The sequence below is a fragment of the Pseudorca crassidens genome, chromosome 10 (genome assembly GCF_039906515.1).
Source record: "Pseudorca crassidens isolate mPseCra1 chromosome 10, mPseCra1.hap1, whole genome shotgun sequence".
In the NCBI taxonomy this organism is placed as follows: Eukaryota; Metazoa; Chordata; class Mammalia; order Artiodactyla; family Delphinidae; genus Pseudorca; species Pseudorca crassidens.
The window spans coordinates 62,915,117-62,939,063 of NC_090305.1; the positions used below are offsets into that span (position 1 = coordinate 62,915,117).

The 23,947-nt window shown below is 39.7% G+C and overlaps 1 long non-coding RNA gene across 2 annotated transcripts in view; it reads left to right on the forward strand.

Moving 5' to 3' along the window:
• The window catches only part of LOC137232318 (uncharacterized), a 557,085-nt gene that overhangs the window by 362,219 nt on the left and 170,919 nt on the right, over positions 1-23,947 (forward strand). The window lies entirely within an intron of this gene.

Sequence of the window (23,947 nt, forward strand, 5' to 3'; positions counted from 1 at the left end):
TTACTGAACACCTGTGACTGTAAGGCACTATTGGTGGCTCTGGAAATGTGAAGTGAATAAGACAAGTTCTATACCTTTGAGAAGTTTGTCAGTCTTTTCCTCCTACTGATGGCCAATCTTTCTCTCCCAGGCCTGATATGATCTAATGGTACCTCCTGCTTGGAAGGTTGCCTCTGATGGGAAGATCTGGCTAGTGCCAGGAGCTGTATCTCCTTTAGGTCTTTGTCAAGAAGGATAAAAGCAGGGGCCCTGGGGGACTTCCCTCGTGGTCTAGTGGCTAAGACTTCATGCTCCCAATGCTGAGTGACCAGATTTGATCCCTGGTCAGGGAACTAGATCCCGCACGCATACCGCAACTAAGAGTTCGCATGCCGCAGCTAAGAAGCCTGCATACCGCAACTAAAAAAAAAGGGGGGGGGGGAAGGTCCGCATGCAGCCAAATAAATAAATAAATATTAAAAAAATAAATAAAGCGTACAGTTCAATAGCTTAAAAAAAGGTAAAAAAGCAGGGGCCCTGGGGTTGTAGCCCCATCACCAGGGTAAGGAAACAGGGAGGGGTTTTGAACAGAAACCTTAGCTAAGAATAGGCAAGGTGCAGTCTACAGAGGCAAAATGTGCCCAGTCTTCCAGAGACCCAGGGGAGTCTGCATGGGGCATGGGGGGAACGGTGGTAGACACAGCCCCCAGGAAATCCAGCTAACAGAGAGGATTGAAACGCTAGTGATGCTGCACAAATCACTTTATAAATCTAAAAAATTCATTTACATTCATAACACGCATCCTTCTAGACAAAGGAAACGTGAGCCTAGAGAAAGGATGACTCTGCAGGGCTTCTCTTTTTAAAAAATAGGCGAATTTGGTCTTTAATAGGTTTTAACCAAGATGAGCAACTGCCCTTTTACAAGAAGAGTTTCATCATCAGTATTCTATAAAGCATCTTTTCTCATCTTCACTACCCCAATATTTCCTTAACTATCTACAACTTCAGTACAATGAAAACAAAGGCCAGTGGAACTGGTGTCTTCCTTCTTACTTATTCATCCTGTCAGCGAAAAATTAATCAGTTGATCTAAGAAAGAACTGGAAAATTTTATTCGAGCCAATTTTGAGGATTATAACCCAGGAAGAGCATCTCGGAAAGCTCTGAGAACTGTTCCGCCCGTTAAAAGTCAGGACAGTTTATATAAGTTTTTTGAAACAGAGGGCTGTACAATAAATGACGTATTATTGACAGTTTACATAATCCAGATTTAAGCGCCAAGATCAAGAAGGAATGTTATCTTTTAAGGAGTTGTTTTGTTGGTGCTAGGAGAATGTTGCAGTTTATGGTTGAGCAGGTATTCCTACTGATGGGGTAGGTTTGGTCGATGCATAATGCAGATAAACAATGCACAGAGGGAGGCCAAAGGGCAGAGAAGAATTTTTATATTCTTGTCTTGCCATAAACATGAATTTTGTTTCACAATTCTTCTCAAGCTTCTGAGACTTTCACTTCTCTTCCTCAGTTTATGTTTCTTCATTGTTACTACACACTCTTTAAACCCAGTACCATTTAATTAAATTGACCAAAAGATTATGTTGTGAGTTTATTTAGGATTAACCTTTCAATTAAGGTCTCATTATAATTATCAAATTGTAAATACAAAAAAATTAAAGAATTTCAATCCAACATTGGAGGGTTTCTAAATTTTCTCTTAAGTAAATCAATAGGAAATAGAGGAATATGTTCATTTTTATTACCATGTGCATACTCATTATTGAATAGATCGTTGCAATAAACTCAGGCCTTATTTCCAAGAAAATTTTAGATGGCATTTGTGAAAATGATATTTCAACTGCTCTACTGGACAATCCTTTAAGCACCTTGCCTAATTCATTAAAAAAGCAACAGGCAAAGCAAAAGCAAACCAAACTCACGCAAGCTTTTTAATGGTCCTGTTGTGTGCAGGCAGGAACTGCCAGCCTCCCCTACACCACCCCCCATTCCCCTAAGGCCAGTTAGCCAATTAGAAGAACAATGAGTCATTCAATCACTGAACTGCAGCCTTAATATTCAAAAGTCAGACTTTTATTTTTGTTTCTTGTCCAGCAGGAAAATCCCAAAAGAATACATTTTTCAACGAATTTATTCATCACATGCTAAAATGATCCAGAACAAATATACAAGACCTTCCATTGAACTACTTGTGCCTTCCCGTTAATCTGTCTCAAAAAACTGTCACTGCAAGGGATTTGTAATGGGTTATCACATGATAACAGAAGTGTTTTTCTCTTTAAATTTCTTGCTTACTTATTTGTAAATTCCAATATTATAAATTATCGTATAAATAAGTATACTTATTATTTAAAGGAAACTGTGCATATTTTTGTAAAGCAAAATGTGTATATATGTTCATTAAAACATAATCTACACATATATATAATATGTACATCTGTGTGTGTGTGTACTCACTCACAGTAGTACATAGCTACCTATCTAGTATGTTAGACACACATATACTCATGCACAGTGTATGTAACATATGTATATATATGTACACATACATACACACATATATACATATGTATTCACATGCATGCAGTACAAAATAATGGTTAAGAGTATGGACTCTGCAACCAGTCTACTTAGATTTAAACTCCAGATCCATATGGTAACAAAGGCAAGTTAGTTAACATGTCAGTGCCTCAAATTCTTTATCCTAAAATGAGAATAATATTTATATCAATTTCATAGGGTTGTCGTAGGGCTAAATGAGTGAATATATATGCACAGCTCTACACAGAACTTAGAACAGCATCCAGCCCGTGGAGAACTCTATGTAAATATCTGCCTGTAATTAATCTGCATGTATTTGTGTACGTAGTACAGGTGTAAATGATTACGCCCTCCTGTGTCTATTTTGCACATTTGAATTTTTTGCATACTAGACTTTTCTTCATGGGGGATAGATGTATACTTAAAGATAGTCAGAAATTTTACTTCTACTAACCTTCTTCTACCGACTCTACTTCTCCAGGCTAAATCAATCTAACTTTTGACTTTTGCCTCACATGTTTTATATTCCAAACTCCTCAAATCTTTTCATTCATTCTTTTCTTGAATCTTCCTAGTTTTCCACACCTCTAGGGCCATCATCAAACACCAAAGTGTTCACCGTGTTCTAACTGGGATGTGATCATGCAACTGTGACACCCTCTTCAGGGCTGTGAGTTCTTCAAGGGAGATGGAGATCAGCTCCGGTTCCTGGGTCCCATCCCTGAGTGCCTTGTAATTGGCTCTGCCCAGAATGTGCATTCATTCAGTGTTACCCTGGCACCAGCGGGTTATACACCAGTCGTTAGCCACCTGGCTGCACATAAAAATCACCAGGAAGGCTTTTAACAAATACCAACCCCTAGGTGCACCCAAAGCAATTAAATCAGAATCTCTGGGGGTGTGGTGGTACACTGCTATTTCTTAAAAGCTCCTGTGTGGGTCTCAAATGCAGTCATGGTTAACAACTAGTGCCACATAGAAAGGACCTCACCATCAAAAAGATGTCTGCATCTTTGCTCCGCTGCAGGTAAGGTGCTAGCATGTATATTCCTTATGGAATGAGGGCGGCAACATCTTCCCACCTTCTCAAAGAAGGTCAGTGGACAGCTTCCTGAGGTTGCGCCCCCCATCTTGTCACCAAATGCCTCCAGAAAAAAAAAGTCTGCACAGTGAGCTTGGAAATTGTGTTTTAGAGCAACAGTTCTCAAATTTTTCTTCTATTGCCACACATGTGATGAACAGTATTTACGGGCATGACACTGTCCTGCTGTGACAGGCGAGGGCCAATTCCCAGCTGTAATTCTATTTAAAGATGTATTTAAAAATGCAAGTTAGTGCAGTGACATAATTACAGGAATAATTTGGGCTGTTATTAAACAAACTAAATAATTTGCAAACTTAGGTACTTTAGCTGCTGTTCATTTATTCAATAAATATGTATTGAGTGTCTACTCTCTCTAGGCACTGATCTAGATGCTGGGCATGAAAAAAAAATTTCTTGTTCCCCATGGAAATTACATTTTAGGGTAATTACATTTTAGTGAGGAGACAGACAGTAAACAAATAGAATCAACAAATGTGTATGCGGGTGTGGGGGGCGGTTACAGGTAAATGTTATAAAGAAAAGAAAAGGAGAAGATGAGAGAGTGCCTTGGGCAATAGATCAGTCAGGAAAGACCTCTCTGAGGAAGTGATACTTGAGTGGAGAGAGATCAGAAGGAAGTGAGAAGGCAAGCCTCTGGTGTCTGGGGGAAAAATGGTCCAAGCAAATTGCAAAGGCCATGGGGAGGTAGCCTGCTGTGTGCTTCAAAGAACATCACATAGACCACAGTGGCTCGGGTGGGAAAGGGATGGGAGAGTGATGGGATTTGAAGTCAGAGTGATAACAAGGATTCCAGAGTCTGTAGGGTCTCTGGGTTTAATTCTTAGTGCAGTGGAAACCACTGAAGGGTTTTGAGCTAGGGAATGCTCAGATTTACTCTCTAAAAGGACGGATTGCTCAGGCAGCCATGTAGAGTACTCACCATACTGTAGCAGAGGGATGGAGTTGGAAGCAGAGGTCCAGGTGAGCTGTTGGTGACCTGGTCAGGGCTGTAGCAGAGGAGGTGGAGAGAAGTGGTAATATTTTAGAAGTAGAGTTGCCAGGATTTGCTGATGAAATGAAGGTCTGGTGTGAGAAAAAGAGAAGATTATGAGGATGGGGATGGCATTTGCTGAGATGTAGGACACTGGAAAAAGAGGGTGTTCCAGTGAAAATCCAGAGTTCAGTTGGGATAAGTTAAATCTGAGATGCATATAGACATCCAAGTGAAGATATTGAGCAGAGAGTTGACTATAAGAGCTGCAGATAAAGGGAGAGGTTGGGACTGGTGATTTCAATTTGATAGTCGTTGTTATGATATGAGATTATATATTTTTCTGTTTATCTGTTTTTTGTCTCTTTCTCCCCCAAGAATATGAGTTTCATGAGGGCAGAAAATTAATGTTTTGTTCTTTACTGTGTCCCCAACTCCTAGAACATTGGTAAGCACATAAAAAGTGCTCAATAAATATTATTGAATGAAAGAAAACTTCAATTCAGGGCAGTATAACGTAAATGAAAAATAGCAGGACATAACAAGTGCTCAAGGATGACATGGTGTGTGAATTGAGACTGGGGAGTGACCAGTGTGGGCTCTAATGGTCAAGAAAAAAAGTCTTGGCAGAGATTGACCTTTATCAGGTCTTGAAAAATAGGTAGGTTTATAGGTAAGAGGTGTCAGGAAAAGGGGTCAAGTTTGGGGGAAAATGATGACTTTGTTTAGATTATGTTGAATTTGAAGTATTGGGGGTTGGCCAAAAAGTTCGTTCGGGTTTTTGTAGGATCTTACAAAAACCCGAACAAAATTTTTGGCCAGCCCGATAACAGAGGAACATCTGAATTTGATAGAAAGACATTTAAGTTAGTTCTCTAGGCGGTTTGAGATCTGGACTTGCAAAGGACAGACATGGGCACTCCTCCTTTCTGAAATTAGAACCCACACGACTACATTAGAATACTGAACTGTAAATGTAGTAACAGGAAATTAAGTAGAAAATTTTGACTGAGTCGCCAAGAACGTTGAAAAAGCAATGCTTTTCAAAATTTAATGTGCATACAAATCACCTGGCAATCTTACTAAAATGCAGATTTTGATTTTGTAGGTCTGGGGTGGGGCTTGAGCTTCTGTGTTTCTAACAAGCTCCCAGGTGATGTTGATGCTGCCACGTCCTTGGACCACATTTGGATAGAGAGGTACTAAAGTGACGTGTTACACCAAAAGGAGCATTTTCAAAGGAAATGAGTAGAAACCAGTTACATGGCTCTTCATCTCCTCAACCAACACTGAGAGTATAAAAGGATTGAGTTTCTGGGCATCAGAGGAAGCTTATTTTAGATAGAACTTATTTGCAGGGAGCTGTTACTGAGCTGTGAGCAAGGGTGTAGAGCAGAGGGTACATCCCTCTTAACCTCAAATCAAGAGAAAGGATTTCAGTGGAACTCTCCGTCAGCACTGTGAGTGTCATCTCTGGTTGGAGAGACAAAGTGGACTGAGGTCTGACCCAAAAAAGCAAAGGGTGAGACACAGGCCGGCTAGCTGCTCTCTGACAAGTTGAAGAGGCTGCTTAGTAATCAAGCTGTGAACGCAATTTGTCAGCGCAAAGGAAATGGAATAGGTCAGAAATCAGGTTACTAGGCAGAAGGAGAGATAGGAGGGAAAGATCGCAGAAGGCCCTCACTAGAAAAGTCCACAAGATTTAACTTTAAATCAAGTTTGGAATCTGGATTATCATATGGGACTAGGATTTTAATTTCTAAGTTGAGATCCTGTGTTTTATTTTTAAATGTTCATAAGATCTTTTATTATCTGTGAGTGATTGGACAGTAATTTTCTGAGTTTTTAATCTCCAGGTGGAGAATTTCTCCCAGTGAGCAAACTTTAAAGAGACAGTGGGAAACAAAGTAAAACTGGTTTATGGTTATGCCCATGAGTTCTGCTCCTGCAGTGTTTTCATGATAAATAGGTTCAAGGGAGAGGAGGCAAGTCAGCCTTGGATCTTCATATGAGCTACAATATAACCTTTAATCATGTTGCCCTTGAGTTCCTTTGTCTGACACCACCACCCATAATGAGATTATTTTCTCAGTGCTGATCCTCTCAGAGATCTTGGACAACCCATTGCTGTTGACACCCCTCCTATAGATCAGCCCCACTGTGTCTGCTCATACTGAGCAGAGTTCAAAGAGCTCCCATTTGTAGAAGAGACTTGCTAATTCCACTTCTCTCTGGATAGACAATGGCAGTGCAAAGAGCATCCACTCCCCCCAAATCCCCGCCCCCCATCCTCATCTCCTAGCAGCTACACCACCAACAGGTATTTTCATATCCTGTGCCCATTAGAGTTAGGACAAAGGTGACTTGGAGCAGTTGTGTGTTTTGTATTGTTATCTATACCCAAGGAAGCTGTCAACATGGACATCTAATGAAACATAGGTCCTTCTTGGCTCAGCAAAGCACTTACACCCCTGACACAATCAGAGATGATTTTTTAGGTACCAAGCTTGAGACCTGAGAGTTATCGTGGGAGATGGAGGGGTAGAAGGACCCATGTACCCTTCTCAATCTGTTCTTCCTGGAATCTTCTTTTTGGGTTCTTAACTCATATCTCATGTACCAGCTACACTAAGTTCCTTGCAGTCCCTGAAAATGAAGACTTCCTTCAAAACTCTACCTCAATCTGTCTTCTTCTCTGAGAGCCTCCCTCATCTTATTTTTTTCAGGGAAGGTTGACCAAATGAGACAGCCCTCTGAGCCTCCATGACACTTGGGACAAAACTGTATAAGAGCTTCTCTCTCTCTGTGTGTGGTCATTCTTGGTGCATTAACAGATGTGTGTGAATGGCTTCCTGTTATTGAGTAACTTTTCTTTTATTGGATGTTCGATTCATTATGTAGTTAAGATTCTGTTAGATTGTTCTGATGATTTAAAGGTTAAGAAAACTCTGAATGAAAAGATCCTAGGTGTACAGCAGAGAGTCACAAAAGGGTCATGTTGGCCAACAGCAGACTGTGGGCAGACGAGTCCTGAGAGGGAGCCAGGAGTACTCTTCCAAGTCGCTCTGTTCCTTTCAATACTAGACTGGCAGTATCTCAGCCTGTGCAAGCTGGAAGGCCCCGTAACTCCTGCACTGTTTTTGTTCATTGCCCTTTTGTTTTCTCTTACAATTTAGTAGATTTTAAAGTAACTCTTGGGACTTCCCTGGCGGGCCAGTGGTTAAGACTCTGTGCTTCCAATGCAGGGGGTGTGGGTTCAATCCCTGGTCAGGGAACTAAGATCCCACATGCCGCATGTCTCAGCCTTAAGACAAAAAAAAAAGTAACTCTCTTTTCCTGATTATAAAAATAATGCATTTTTATGGTCTTGTAGTACATGCTGGGTTGTTTGGCATCAACCCTGTTGACACCTGTTGTCCTGGTGTATTATTAATAGCACTGACTTTCACTCTCAGAAATTCCCCTGTTTGAACTGTGACTTACATTGCCATCCTCCTGGTTGTACAGGATTTGGAGTGTACACAAATTGTTGTGTGTACATCTGATTACTGTAGGATAATTTCCAAAAGGTAAAACTTCTGAGTCAAAGTTATGAAGGAATTTCAGGCCTTTGCTACATTATGCCACTTTACTCTCCAGAAAAGTGGCAACCAGTTACACTCCAACTGGCGGTTCATGAGAGCCTATGATATTGCTAGATCAGAGTTCGGTTATTGAAATCAATAACCTCAATACCAACACCAATGGAACAACTTCAGAAACCAAGAGGTTTCTGTTGTCTCCCAATTAAGATGGGAAAATTAGCAACTTACACTTCTTCCCACCTCTGTCCCCATTTCTCATTTGCAAGTCTCCTCTGAGCTATGTTTCTGCCTTAAAGATAAATTATTTTTTACATTATTCATCTTTTCATTTAAGAACTATACAAATACATTATGTTTATAATCAATGTTACTATAATTATTTAGAATATGATGTATATTTGATTGTATATTAAGTGTATTAATATATTATTATATATTTATATAATATATTAATTATATATCATACATAGATATATATTTATATATAATAATTCATATTTTTTAAATATTTATTTTATTATTTATTTTGGCTGTGCCAGGTCTTAGTTGCAGCACTATAATAATTATTTATTTATTTAAAAAATATTTATTCATTTATTTATTTTTTGGCTGCGTCAGGTCTTAGTTGGGGCATGTGGGATCTATCATTGCAGCGTGTGGGCTCTTCGTTGCAGCACACAGGCTTCTCTCTAGTTGTGGCACGTAGGCTCCAGAGCGCGCAGGCTCATTAGTTGTGGCACATGGGATCTCTAGTTGTGACACGCGGGCTCCAGGGCGCGTGGGATCAGTAGTTGTGGTACGTGGGGTCCATAGTTGCGGGACACGGGCTCTCTAGTTGTGGCACATGGGCTCAATAGTGTGGCACGCAGCCTTAGTTGCCCCACAGCATGTGGGACCTTAGTTCCCTGACCAGGGGTTGAACCGGTGTCCCCTGAATTGCAAGACTGATTCTTAACCACTGGACCACCAGGGAAGTCCCTATAATAATATATTTAAACGGAGCCAAGGCTTCCTGTGCCCTTTAATGCCACAGCTTCTCGATTTGTGAGTTCTCATCCTTTTGCTCCCTTGCCTTTCTCCCTCTTCCTCTGAGAGGGCTGGGTTATATCCTGAAGTAAATTCTTTAGTTAGGGAGCATTAGTTTTAGGTTTCCTGGCATATTTGATCACATCTTCCTCGGGTCTTCTGTAGTGGATGACCTTGGTCAGGGTGGAGTCACAGATTTCCAGTTTTCTTCCCAATCAGCCTTAAATGTATAAAATGGAGCTCTCGGGGAAGCCAGGCTATTGGGGAACCAATACATTTATTGGGATACAAATTACTGGTATCATAATAGAACCTCACCTACTATTTCTTTTCCACTTTTCCTGTTTTTCAACAGGGTACTCCTTTGGATGGAGTTCCACAATCTTGGGGAATTGTGTCTTTTCATATCTGCTCTTGACACCCAGCCGTTGCTGAATCCTATAATTATTCAACTGGGGAGGTGTTGAGGGCTGATTTGGATCTTCAGCTGTGTGTCCTGGAACTATCAGACCACAACGGATTGCAAAGGCCTAACACATTTGAGTTGGAATAGGGGCTTTAAGTCTTTAGTCCTTCCCCTCCAGGTGTCAAAGACACTCACTTAGGTTAGGTCCTTGACTAGCCCATGAGTAGAGATGGAAGATCAGTAGGTAAATCCTGTGACCTAATGCCTTTGGAATTTCTTTGCTCTTCAGATTTGTCTAAGTCAGAGTTTTAGATTATTTTTGACCCACATCCATATACATACATGACTCTCACTTGTTCCTTTTCAGCATAGACCTCTGAATCCATTCACATGCCAGAGGACATGCCAGTATTTGCACAAGGCTGACTAGTGCTAGGCTACAACTCCTAGGTGTGTATCCACAAATATATCATAATTTAAAAAATCATAAATAAAAGACCAAAAAAATAAGCAAAGAGCGTATGCTCAACACTCCCCATGTCATTTTAAATACCATTATACCTTCCTGTTGTGTAGCTGACACTTGATGTAGAATTCTTGGCGCACAGTCTTGTCTCTTCTGAATTCTGTTCTCTCTGAGGCTGCTCTAGATCATTTTCCTCTGTAAATGTACCCATGCCAGCATGTAAAGGTTCGTGATGGGTCTAAGGTTACTATCCCTCATTCTCCTGGAATCTATGGATCCCTTCACTTTCCAGGTGCAGGTCATCTTTTTATCTCAGAAAATTTGCTTTATTCATCCTTTCCTTCTGAATGCTCTGTGATTTTTGTCATCAAGCCTGTACTGCACGTCCCTGATACAGTTTCCTGCACTGTCAATTCTACTTCTTGCTGCTTCTAGTTTGAATTTTTAGTTTTGAGACAGTTTCAGGTTTCTCTGCCCTCCCTTTATTTTATTCTGCTCATTACTTTTACATCCCATTCTGTTGCTTTATTCATTCTTTGAAGTGTAGTGTCTCTTCTTTAACTTCTATTTTATTGAGTGCCAGTTCTCTTTGACTTCTTTTTCCAATGTGAGTTTATATTAGAAAAGGTTCTGGTTACGACTGATGGAAATCCAACTCAAAGCAGTTTAAGGACAAATGAGAAATGTGTTGGGTCACATAACCACTCTAAGAGAAGCAGGGCTGGAGCTGGGTTTAGGGGCGTCTGGAGTTGAGGACACAATCCATCAGCACCCTCTCTGGCTCTTGCCTGTACTTATCTCATTGTATTAGTTTCCTTCTCTCCAAGTGTATACCTGGTCCCTACAGGCTCTCAGCCAAACACCCCATTATCACAGAATAAAAAACAATTTCCCTCTAGCTAGAGTAAAAAACTTGCTGAGGAAACAGCCTGGTTACATTCATACCCCTACACCAATGAGTGTCACCAAATGATAAAGAACAGATTGGCCCACCCTGGGCCACGGCTCTGCCTCTGTGATCAGGGGTGTGGGGTCTGTTACAATAACCCATATACTTTCTCCATCTTTCTTTTGCAAACTATTTTGTCCTTAGTTTTGTTGTAGATATTCCTGCTTGTCACTCAATTTAGAAGTCGAGTGGACAATTCTAATGGGGCTTGCTTTTGCCCAATAATAATGTGAATGGATTCTTCTTTATCATGTTTTTGCCTACCTTGTCCAAACCTCTTTGTATATTGATATTGATGGTTGGGACTCTCTGTTCAGTTGATTGGTTGTATATCAGTTGGTGAGTATAGGGGATTGGAAGAGGGAGTGTGTAAAGGGAAGGATTTCCATGTGGCGAGTGCTTCCATGTGCCCATGGGTGAAGGCCAGCTGCTACTTTGAGACTTTCCAGTGAATGAGTAAGCCATCAAATGAGAAACTCTCATTGGGTGAATACAGATGTAATCTAGTCTTAGGCCTCAGTGAGGTGTTCTGTACTATACAGAACCCAGCAATGTGAATATAGGGCAGTCTGATTGTTCTGTCTTTTCAAGATTGTAGCAATATTTTTAACACCTTTATTGAGGTATAATTTACATACCATCACATTCATCCATTTTATGTGTACAGTGATTTTTAGTAAATTTACAGAGTTGTGCAAACATCACCACAATCCAGTCTTAGAATATCCCTATCACCCCCCAAAATCTCTCCTGCCCATTTGCAAACAGTCCCTGTTCTCATCCCCTAGCCACGAGCAACACTAATCTGCTTTCTTTCTCCATGGAGTCATTTCTGGACATTTCATGTAAATGGGATCAGAATATGTGGTCTTTTCTATTTGGCTTCTTTCAGTGATAGAGAATTTTTTTTAGGTTTATTCATGTGGCAGCCCGTATCAGAAGTTAGGTCCACTTTATGCTGAACAGTATCCCCTCATATGGGTTTTTTTTGTTTTTTGTTTTTTTTAACATCTTTATTGGAGTATAATTGCTTTACAATGGTGTCTTACTTTCTGCTTTATAACAAAGTGAATCAGTTATACGTATAGATATGTTCCCATATCTCTTCCCTCTTACATCTCCCTCCCTCCCACCCTCCCTATCCCACCCCTCCAGGCAGTCACAAAGCACTGAGCTGATCTCCCTGTGCTATGCGGCTCCTTCCCACTAGCTATCTACCTTACGTTTGGTAGTATATATATGTCCATGCCTCTCTCTTGCTTTGTCACAGCTTACCCTTCCCCCTCCCCATATCCTCAAGTCCATTCTCTAGTAGGTCTGTGTCTTTATTCCTGTCTTACCCGTAGGTTCTTCATGACATTTTTTTCCCTTAAATTCCATATATATGTGTTAGCATATGGTATTTGTCTTTCTCTTTCTGACTTATTTCACTCTGTATAACAGACTCTAGGTCTATCCACCTCATTACAAATAGCTCAATTTCATTTCTTTTTATGGCTGAGTAATATTCCATTGTATATATGTGCCACTTCTTCTTTATCCATTCATCCGATGATGGACACTTAGGTTGTTTCCATCTCCGGGCTATTGTAAATAGAGCTGCAATGAACATTTTGGTACATGCCTCTTTTTGAATTATGGTTTTCTCAGGGTATATGCCCAGTAGTGGGATTGCTGGGTCATATGGTAGTTCTATTTGTAGTTTTTTAAGGAACCTCCATACTGTTCTCCATAGTGGCTGTACCAATTTACATTCCCACCAACAGTGCAAGAGGGTTCCCTTTTCTCCACACCCTCTCCAGCATTTATTGTTCCTAGATTTTTTGATGATGGCCATTCTGACTGGTGTGAGATGATATTTCATTGTAGTTTTGATTTGCATTTCTCTAATGATTAATGAAGTTGAGCATTCTTTCATGTGTTTGTTGGTAGTCTGTGTATCTTCTTTGGAGAAATGTCTATTTAAGTCTTCTGCCCATTTTTGGATTGGGTTGTTTGTTTTTTTGTTATTGAGCTGCGTGAGCTGCTTATAAATTTTGGAGATTAATCCTTTGTCAGTTGCTTCATTTGCAAATATGTTCTCCCATTCTGAGGGTTCTCTTTAGGTCTTGTTTATGGTTTCCTTTGCTATGCAAAAGCTTTGACGTTTCATTAGGTCCCATTTGTTTTTTTCTTTTTATTTCCATTTCTCTGGGAGGTGGGTCAGAAAGGATCTTGCTGTGATTTATGTCATAGAGTGTTCTGCCTATGTTTTCCTCTAAGAGTTTGATAGTTTCTGGCCTTATATTTAGGTCTTTAATCCATTTTGAGCTTATTTTTGTGTATGGTGTTAGGGAGTGATCTAATCTCATACTTTTACATGTACCGGTCCAGTTTTCCCAGCACCACTTATTGAAGAGGCTGTCCTTTCTCCACTGTACATTCCTGCCTCCTTTATCAAAGATAAGGTGACCATATGTGCGTGGATTTATCTCTGGGCTTCTATCCTGTTCCATTGACCTATCTTTCTGTTTTTGTGCCAGTACCATACTGTCTTGATTACTGTAGCTTTGTAGTATAGTCTGAAGTCAGGGAGCCTGATTCCTCCAGCTCTGTTTTTCGTTCTCAAGATTGCTTTGGCTATTCGGGGTCTTTTGTGTTTCCATACAAATTGTGAAATTTTTTGTTCTAGTTCTGTGAAAAATACCAGTGGTAGTTTGATAGGGATTTCATTGAATCTGTAGATTGCTTTGGGTAGTAGAGTCATTTTCACAATGTTGATTCTTCCAATCCAAGAACATGGTATATCTCTCCATCTATTTGTATCATCTTTAATTTCTTTCATCAGTGTCTTATAATTTTCTGCATACAGGTCTTTTGTCTCCTTAGGTAGGTTTATTCCTAGATATTTTATTCTTTTTGTTGCAGTGGTAAATGGGAGTGTTTTCTTGATTTCACTTTCAGATTTTTCATCATTAGTGTATAGGAATGCCAGAGATTTCTGTGCATTAATTTTGTATCCTGCTACTTTACCAAATTCATTGATTAGCTCTAGTAGTTTTCTGTAGCATCTTTAGGATTCTCTATGTATCATGTCATCTGCAAACAGTGACAGCTTTACTTCTTCTTTTCTGATTTGGATTCCTTTTATTTCCTTTTCTTCTCTGATTGCTGTGGCTAAAACTTCCAAAACTATGTTGAATAAGAGTGGTGAGAGTGGGCAACCTTGTCTTCTTCCTGATCTTAGTGGAAATGCTTTCAGTTTCTCACCATTGAGGATGATGTTGGCTGTGGGTTTGTCATATATGGCCTTTATTATGTTGAGGAAAGTCCCCTCTATGCCTACTTTCTGGAGGGTTTTTATCATAAATGAGTGTTGAATTTTGTCAAAAGCTTTCTCTGCATCTATTGAGATGATCATATGGTTTTTCTCCTTCAGTTTGTTAATATGGTTTATCACATTGATTATTTTTCATATATTGAAGAATCCTTGCATTCCTGGAATAAACCCCACTTGATCATGGTGTATGATCCTTTTAATGTGCTGTTGGATTCTGTTTGCTAGTATTTTGTTGAGGATTGTTGCATCTATGTTCATCAGTGATATTGGCCGGTAGTTTTCTTTCTTTGTGACATCCTTGTCTGGTTTTGGTATCAAGGTGGTGGTGGCGTCGTAGAATGAGTTTGGGAGTGTTCCTCCCTCTGCTATATTTTGGAAGAGTTTGAGAAGGATATGTGTTAGCTCTTCTCTAAATGTTTGATAGAATTCGCCTGTGAAGCCATCTGGTCCTGGGCTTTTGTTTGTTGGAAGATTTTTAATCACAGTTTCAATTTCAGTGCTTGTGATTGGTCTGTTCATATTTTCTATTTCTTCCTGATTCAGTTTTGGCAGGTTGTGTATTTCTAAAAATTTGTCTATTTCCTCCAGGTTGTCCATTTTACTGTCATAGAGTTGCTTGTAGTAATCTCTCATGGTCTTTTGTATTTCTGCAGTGTCAGTTGTTACTTCTCCTTTTTCATTTCTAATTCTATTGATTTGAGTCTTCTCCCTTTTTTTCTTGATGAGTCTGGCTAATGGTTTATCAATTTTGTTTATCTTCTTAAAGAACCAGCTTTTAGTTCCATTGATCTTTGCTATTGTTTCCTTCATTTCTTTTTCATTTATTTCTGATCTGATTTTTAAGATTTCTTTCCTTCTGCTAACTTTGGGGGTTTTTCGTTCTTCTTTCTCTAATTGCTTTAGGTGCAAGGTTAGGTTGTTTATTCGAGATGTTTCCTGTTTCTTAAGGTAGGATTGTATTGCTATAAACTTCCCTCTTAGAACTGCTTTTGCTGCATCCCATAGATTTTGGGTCATCGTGTCTCTATTGTCATTTGTTTCTAGGTATTTTTTTTATTTCCTCTTTGATTTCTTCAGTGATCACTTCGTTTTTAAGTAGTGTATTGTTTAGCCTCCGTGTGTTTGTATTTTTTACAGATCTTTTTCTGTAATTGATATCTAGTCTCATAGCGTTGTGGTCAGAAAAGATACTTGAAACAATTTCAATTTTCTTAAATTTACCAAGGCTTGATTTGTGACCCAAGATATGATCTATCCTGGAGAATATTCCATGAGCACTTGAGAAAAATGTGTATTCTGTTGTTTTTGGATGGAATGGCCTATAAATATCAATTAAGTCCATCTTGTTTAATGTATCGTTTAAAGCTTGTGTTTCCTTATTTATTTTCATTTTGGATGATCTGTCCATTAGTGAAAGTGGGGTGTTAAAGTCCGCTACTATGAATGTGTTACTGTCTATTTCCCCTTTTATGGCTGTTAGTATTTGCCTTATGTATTGAGGCGCTCCTATGTTGGGTGCATAAATATTTATAATTGTTATATCTTCTTCTTGGATCGATCCCTTGATCATTATGTAGTGTCCTTCTTTGTCTCTTCTAATAGTCTTTATTTTAAAGTCTATTTTGTCTGATATGAGAATTGCTAGTCTAGCTTTCTTTTGGTTTCCATTTCCATGAAATATCTTTTTCCATCCCCTTACTTTCAGTCTGTATGTGTCTCTAGGTCTGAAGTGGGTCTCTTGTAGACAGCAAATATATGGGTCTTGTTTTTGTATCCATTCAGCCAATCTGTGTCTTTTGGTGGGAGCATTTAATCCATTTACATTTAAGGTAATTATCGATATGTATGTTCCTATTACCATTTTCTTAATTGTTTTGGGTTCGTTATTGTAGGTCTTTTCCTTCTCTTGTGTTTCTTCTCTAGAGAAGTTCCTTTAGCAGTTGTTGTAAAGCTGGTTTGGTGGTGCTGAACTCTCTCAGCTTTTGCTTGTCTGTAAATGTTTTAATTTCTCCCTCAAATCTGAATGAGATCCTTGCTGGGTAGAGTAATCTTGGTTGCAGGTTCTTCTCCTTCATCACTTTAAATATGTCTTGCCACTCCCTTCTGGCTTGCAGAGTTTCTGCTGAAAGTTCAGCTGTTAACCTTATGGGGATTCCCTTGTGTGTTACTTGTTGTTTTTTCCTTGCTGCTTTTAATATGTTTTCTTTGTATTTAATTTTTGACAGTTTGATTAATATGTGTCTTGGCGTATTTCTCCTTGGATTTATCCTGTATGGGATTCTCTGTGTTTCCTGGACTTGATTAACTATTTCCTTTCCCATAATAGGGAAGTTTTCAACTATAATCTCTTCAAGTATTTTCTCAGTCCCTTTCTTTTTCTCTTCTTCTTCTGGAACCCCTATAATTCAAATGTTGGTGCATTTATTGTTGTCCCAGAGGTCTCTGAGACTGTCCTCAGTTCTTTTCCTTCTTTTTTCTTTATTCTGCTCTGCAGTAGTTATTTCCACTATTTTATCTTCCAGGTCACTTATCCGTTCTTCTGCCTCAGTTATTCTGCTATTGATCCCATCTAGAGTATTTTCAATTTCATTTATTGTGTTGTTCATTGTTGTTTGTTTCATCTTTAGTTCTTCTAGGTCCTTGTTAAATGTTTCTTGCACTTTGTCCATTCTATTTCCAAGATTTTGGATCATCTTTACTATCATTATTCTGAATTCTTTTTCAGGTAGACTGCCTATTTCCTCTTCATTTGTTAGGTCTGGTGGGTTTTTACCTTGCTCCTTCATCTGCTGTGTGTTTTTCTGTCTTCTCATTTTGCTTATCTTACTGTGTTTGGGGTCTCCTTTTTGCAGGCTGCAGGTTTGTAGTTCCCCTTATTTTTGGTGTCTGTCTCCAGTGGCTAAGTTTGGTTCAGTGGGTTGTGTAGGCTTCCTGGTGGAGGGGACTAGTGCCTGTGTTCTAGTGGGTGAGGCTGGATCTTGTCTTTCTGGTGGGCAGGTCCACATCTGGTGGTGTGTTTTGGGGTGTCTCTGGACTTATTATGATTTTAGGCAGCCTCTCTGCTAATGGTGGGGTTGTGTTCCTGTCTTGCTAGTTGTTTGGCATAGGATGTCCAGCACTTTAGCTTGCTGGTCATTGAGTGAAGCTGGGTCTTGGCATTGAGATGGAGATCTCTGGGAGATTTTCGCCATTTGATATTATGTGGAGCTGGGAGGTCTCTTGTGGACCAGTGTCCTGAAGTTGGCTGTCCCACCTCAGAGGCACAGCACTGACTCCTGGCTGCAGCACCAAGAGCCTTTCATCCACACGGCTCAGAATAAAAGGGAGAAAAAGTAGAAAGAAAGAATTAGTAGAAATAGGACGAAGAAAGAAAGAAAGAAAGGAGGGAGGGAGGGAGGAAGGAAGGAAGGAAGGAAGGAAGGAGGGAAGGAAGGAAAAAAGAAAGAAAGAAGATAAAGTAAAATAAAATAAAGTAAGATAAAATATAATAAAGTTATTAAAATAAAAATAATTATTAAGAAAAAAAAACGGACGGATAGAACCCTAGGACAAATGGTGGATGCAAAGCTATACAGACAAAATCTCACACAGAAGCGTACACATACACACTCACAAAAAGAGGAAAAGGGGAAAAAATCATCAATCTTGCTCTCAAAGTCCACCTCCTCAATTTGGGATGATTCGTTGTCTATTCATGTATTCCATAGATGCAGGGTACATCAGGTTGATTGTGGAGCTTTAATCCGCTGCTTCTGAGGCTGCTGGGAGAGATTTCCCTTTCTCTTCTTTGTTCTCACAGCTCCCAGGGACTCACCTTTGGATTTGGCCCCGCCTCTGCGTGTAAGTCGCCGGAGGGCATCTGTTATTCGCTCAGACAGGACGGGGTTAAAGGAGCCGCTGATTCGGGGGCTCCGGCTCACTCAGGTCGGGGGGAGGGAGGGGCACGGAGTGCGGGGCGAGCCTGCAGCGGCAGAGGCGTGACGTTGCACCAGCCTGAGGCGCGCCATGCGTTCTCCCGGGGGAGTTGTCCCTGGATCCCGGGACCCTGGCAGTGGCGGCCTGCACAGCCTCCCTGGAAGGGGGGTGCGGATAGTAACCTGTGCTCACACACAGGCTTCTTGGTGGGGGCAGCAGCAGCCTTAGCGTCTCATGCCCGTCTCTGGGGTCTGCGCTTTTAGCCATGGCTCGCGCCCGTCTGTGGAGCTCCTTTAAGCAGCGCTCTTAATCCCCTCTCCTCGTGCACCAGGAAACAAAGAGGGAAGAAAAAGTCTCTTGCCTCTTCGGCAGGTCCAGACTTTTCCCCGGACTCCCTCCCGGCCAGCCGTGGTGCACTAACCCCCTGCAAGATGTGTTCACGCTGCCAGCCCCAGTCCTCTCCCTGCGCTCCGACCGAAGCCCGAGCCTCAGCTCCCAGCCCCGCCCGCCCCGGCGGGTGAGCAGACAAGCCTCTCGGGCTGGTGAATGCCCGTCGGCCCTGATCCTCTGTGCGGGAATTTTTCCGCTTTGCCCTTCTCACCCCAGTTGCTGTGCTCTGCTCCGCGTCTCCGAAGCTTCCCCCTCCGCCACCCGCAGTCTCCGCCCGCGAAGGGGCTTGCTAGTGTGTGGAAACCTTTCCTCCTTCACAGCTCCCTCCCACTGGTGCAGGTCACGTCCCTATCCTTAAGTCTCTGTTTTCTCTTTTGCCCTACCCAGGTATGTGGGGAGTTTCTTGCCTTTTGGGAGGTCTGAGGTCTTCTGCCAGCGTTCACTAGGTGTTCTGTAGGAGTTGTTCCACGTGTAGATGTATTTCTGGTGTATCTGTGGGGAGGAATGTGATCTCCGCGTCTTACTCTTCCACCATCTTCCCGGAAGCCTCCTCATATGGTTTTAACAGCCATATCTTTTGAACCTTTAAGTGAGATACGTAATCTTACAAAGCTTGTGTTTCGGATTTATAGGGAGAATGAAATATTTTGACCAGAGGCCAGCCTGGATAGTGGCTGTAGGTGTCACCTGAGAACAGTCTTTCTCCTTTCCCCCTGATAGAGTTTGACACATGTCTGCTCAAAACAATCAGTGTTGACATTTGGACAGAACAAATACATTCATATGCCAATGCAGCTGCCATGGGTGGCGAGAGGGGACCAGGAAGAGAAGGACAGCAGGGGATTTGTACAATTCCTGGACTGGTGAGAACCAGCACCTCTTTAAAACACACACAGACGCACAGACACTCATAGACACACACACAAAACACGATACACACACAAAGGCACACCCATGAAACACACCAAAGGACCACACAAAAGCATTGGCTTTCGTCCAGCATTACTCACTCAAAATGCAGAGCATCTTGATTTCATTTAAGGTGAAAATAATAATATATTCTTTCTATTTCAAGATGGTTAAAGACAAGAAGGTACTGGTCTTCCTGGAGTTAACAAAGTTCAGATATTTACAAAGAATTAGATTTATGAACCAAGGATCTCAAAATATAGAAACCTTGGCAAATAAGTCAACAGGAAAAAAGTACATTATCTGCATTACTTGTCTCCCTTGGTTGTTGCTTATATTTCTGAAATTACAGGGACAATAATCATGTTAAAGGAAGAAAAGACAGTAAACATATCCCTCCCTATCTACCTAGGTACCTATCTATCGTCCATCTACCTATCTCTTCCCTACTTTTAAGACTTGTGTGTTAGTTCATATATTCATTCACTTATTTATTTAAAATTTTCCCTTTTTAGACAGATTTCAATTTTCTGAATACTATTTCCCTTTTTGCGGGTATTTGGATTGTTTACCATTTTCTGAACCAAACTTATAATTAGCATCCTTGTACATATACCCTTGTGCATGAGTGAGAGCATTTCTCTAGAATGTTTTCCCAGTTGTTGAATTGTTCAATAAAGAATATCCCAAGTTAAAATCTTGATAGATGTTGCCACATTGCTGTCTAAAAATGCATCAGTTTACATTCCCATGGTTTCATAGCTCTATAAATTTACTAAAAACCACTGAATTGTGCACTTTAACAGGTAAACTTTATGTTTGTAAATTTCATAGCAATAAAGCAGTTCAAAAATATGTAGGTAATTTTTGCTCATTTTGTCATCTGATAAACTTTAAAAAAACTTAAATACTTTGAGGATTTTGATGAACATTGATTTTGCTTTGCATTGGCTTAAATCATGGATTAATTTGGAAAGAACAGTTAACTTTACATTATTGAGTTGTCCCATCAGGGTCATGATAGTCTGTGTCTTTTGGATAATTGAATAGTTTCCTTCATATGAGTCTTGCACATATTCTGAGTGTCATTTGTTTTTGTTATAGTTTTTTTGTGTGTGTGTGTGAATCAGTCTCTTTCTCTATTACATTTTCTGATGTATAGAAAATGATAGCATTTTTAGATTGTTGATTATGTTTCTGGCTACCTTACTGAATTCTCTTATTGGTTAAAATAGTTTTTCATTTGATTCTCTTGAATTAAGCACATAGTCATATCATCTACATATAGAGTTTAATCTTTTCAGAAAAACATTTATATCTCTTATCCCTATGTCTTGTATTATCGCAGTGACAAAGGTCTATATTATAATCTTGTGTGTTAAATGAGAGAGCAGGCCTCTCTCTCTTGTTCCTTCTCCTTTACATATAATATTTGATCAAGGTACTTTCTTAAGCAAAAGTAGTTTCTGTGTATCCCCCATTGTGAAAACAATTTTTTCCCTTTGCAACTGAGTAGTTTGCAGGGAGACAATTTGAAACCATTTGAATATTCTGTTTCCCAAGAACTTTTCCCTTAATGATGTTCATATCCATTGATAATTCTTGGCTGAATCAGTTATTACAGTGAGGTTTCAAAATGGTATTTCCACAACCCCCAGCCCCCAATTCTACTTTTCCTTCTACATCTATTAGCCAGTCTTCTTTTGTAAAGAAGAGGTTCCCTCCCCTGTCTCTATTTTTGGCTATCGCTGTACACTCACGGATTCTTTTCTAATTCAGTGTGTTCCAATCCATTACGTACTGTCATTATTCTATTTGGTACTCAGATTGTCCCGTATTTGGCCAAGTGTGTGCCTTTGAGTTAGCTCTCACGTCATTTTAGCATGACTATCAGTCTTTGAGCACTTTCTTGCTTTCTGGCACAACATAATGTTCAAAGCTCACCTTGTACTTTCCTAGCCCCAGTCGTGGAATCAGCCAGTTCTCCAAGGAATTCTGGTTTCTTTTATTAGATGTTTAGTTTATTTAGAAACTAAAGTCTGGGCATTGGATGTACTCATTGCAATTGCTGTGTCATAGCTTCTAGACTCCCAGTAGACGGAGCTGGGAAATACATATTTGTACATGTAAATGTACACACATCTATCTATCACCTATCTATCACTATGTTAGAAACCATGAGTTTATGCTGATATTTTCAATTCCAATCCAGAACCACCAATTTGATTTTAGCTTCCCCATCCTTAATATATTTACTTATTTTCTCAGTCTTAGAATGTATAAAGAGTTGTTTTAGAATTGCTGACACACCACACTGTGGGACTGGGTTCTTACTAACTAGAGCTCAGTGTTTGTTTAAAGTTCTTTTTTAGTTTAGTCTGAGGATGTATAGTCAAAATACTGTGTTCAAAGTCACATGGGTCAGTTCTTTTTCTTTTCCCTTTCAGTTTGGTTATGTTGTTTGTCTGAAGTATAGTTAAATACATTTGGTTTTGTTTGTATTTCAATTTAAGGTTTCCCTCCTCACGCTTGTTGAGTTTTAAACTTTTTGTTTATATAAAAACACGACCATGGTTCCAAAAGTCAAAACTATATAAAACCCAAATACTCAGAGGAGTGTCAGTTCATGTCCCCCAACCCTTCCACCCTTTTCCACACACCTCCTGTAGGTAAGCTATCTCATTTGTTTTTGGTTTATCCTTCTTGTGTTTCCTTTTGCAAAAATAAACAGGTGCTTATTTAGTGTCTTATTTCATTATTTCTCTCACACAAAAGAAGCATACTATATGTACACTTTTTGTTTCATTTGCTTTATTCATGTTAATAATATTCTACCACTACATTATTCATAGTAATTCCATTTTAAAAATGTAAAAGCATAGTTATAAAGCAGAAACTAACACACCATTATAAAGCAATTATACCCCAATAAAGATGTTAAAAAAAATGTAAAAGCATGGGTTCAGAGAGGTTAAGTAACTCTTCTAGGCTCATGAAGACAACGAGTGGAGGAACTAGGAAAATTCACTAGCACCCTGATACCTTCCATCTTTCTTATGATCTTTTCTCTTTTGTTTGTAATTAGTTTGTATTTCTCAATATTTGCATTGACTGGCAAAAAGAATATTTTCCTTTTTCTTTTTTGGAAATATTACTGCTTCCCAGGAAGCAATCCCAGCTTTGTTCAGACAGGTTGATTATATGTTTAATGGGCATTTGGAATAACTCTAATATTTCCTGTTGTGGCAACGCTTACTTTCAAAAAAATTTTTTTTGAGAGTTGAAGATAGTCTGCATGATTATTTCCTTCCTTTCCATCCCACACTCCTTCTGTTTATTCCTACTTTAGGCTTCCCAGCTGAGACACATATTGCCTTCAAAATCTTTACAGTTTAATGTATTAGGGAGTTGACAATTATGACTCAAATCACAGCAAAGGAAGCTATTATATGGTTTCTCCTTTTTTTTTTTTTCTCATAGCAGAGAAAATACATTGTTTGCTCTGGTTACAGAAAGGGACACAGGTGGCAGCACTGTATTTTACTAATATGCAGATTCATCTAAAATATCCATCAATCACAGAAATAGTTTGCAAAGGGGAGAGTGGCTCAGTTACCCCAGGCTCCAGGTACCCACCTCTGAACACGGTCACCAGTGTTCCTGCCGTGCAGCCCTTTAGCTGAGAGCTCACTGCTGCCTCCACTGTTTAGCTCAGAAGACCCGACTGTAGCAATGAAAAGCCACTGTGACTGTAAAGCTTAAATGAAGGAAATTGAAGGGAAATCTAGATCATAAAGAAAAATGCCTTCAAGGAAAAAACATAATCATTGATTTGTAAAATACAATGGATTCTCTTAAACTTTCCAATATTAAATTATATCATTAACACATCGTAATATTTTTGCCTGTGCCTTTCTGATATCTATACCTCGTGTTCTCTCTCTTGTCTAATTGTATTAGATATTAGTTATATTACATGTCTTTGTTATATAACAACAGTGATGATGATTCTTAAATTTTTCCTGCCTGTAATATTTTGCCACTACTTATAAGTGAGATTGGTCTACTCCTTCCTCCCTCCCTCCCTCCCTTTCTTCCTTCCTTCCTTCCTTCCTTCCTTCCTTCCTTCCTTTCTTGCTTCCTTCCTTCCTTCCTTCTTGCATGTGCTCTTTGTCAGGTTTTTCTATTTGAGCTTTGTTGGCTTCAGAAAAAGAGTTTGGAAGTCATCGCTTTTTCTATGCTTCAGAGCGGTTTACTTGGGGACTAATAGTACCTCCCCTGTTTGAGTGAGAGCTGAGAGAAATACCGCATTGTAAAGATCTTAGATGAGTGGCCAGCATGTAGTAAGCATTCAACCAATATTAGCTACG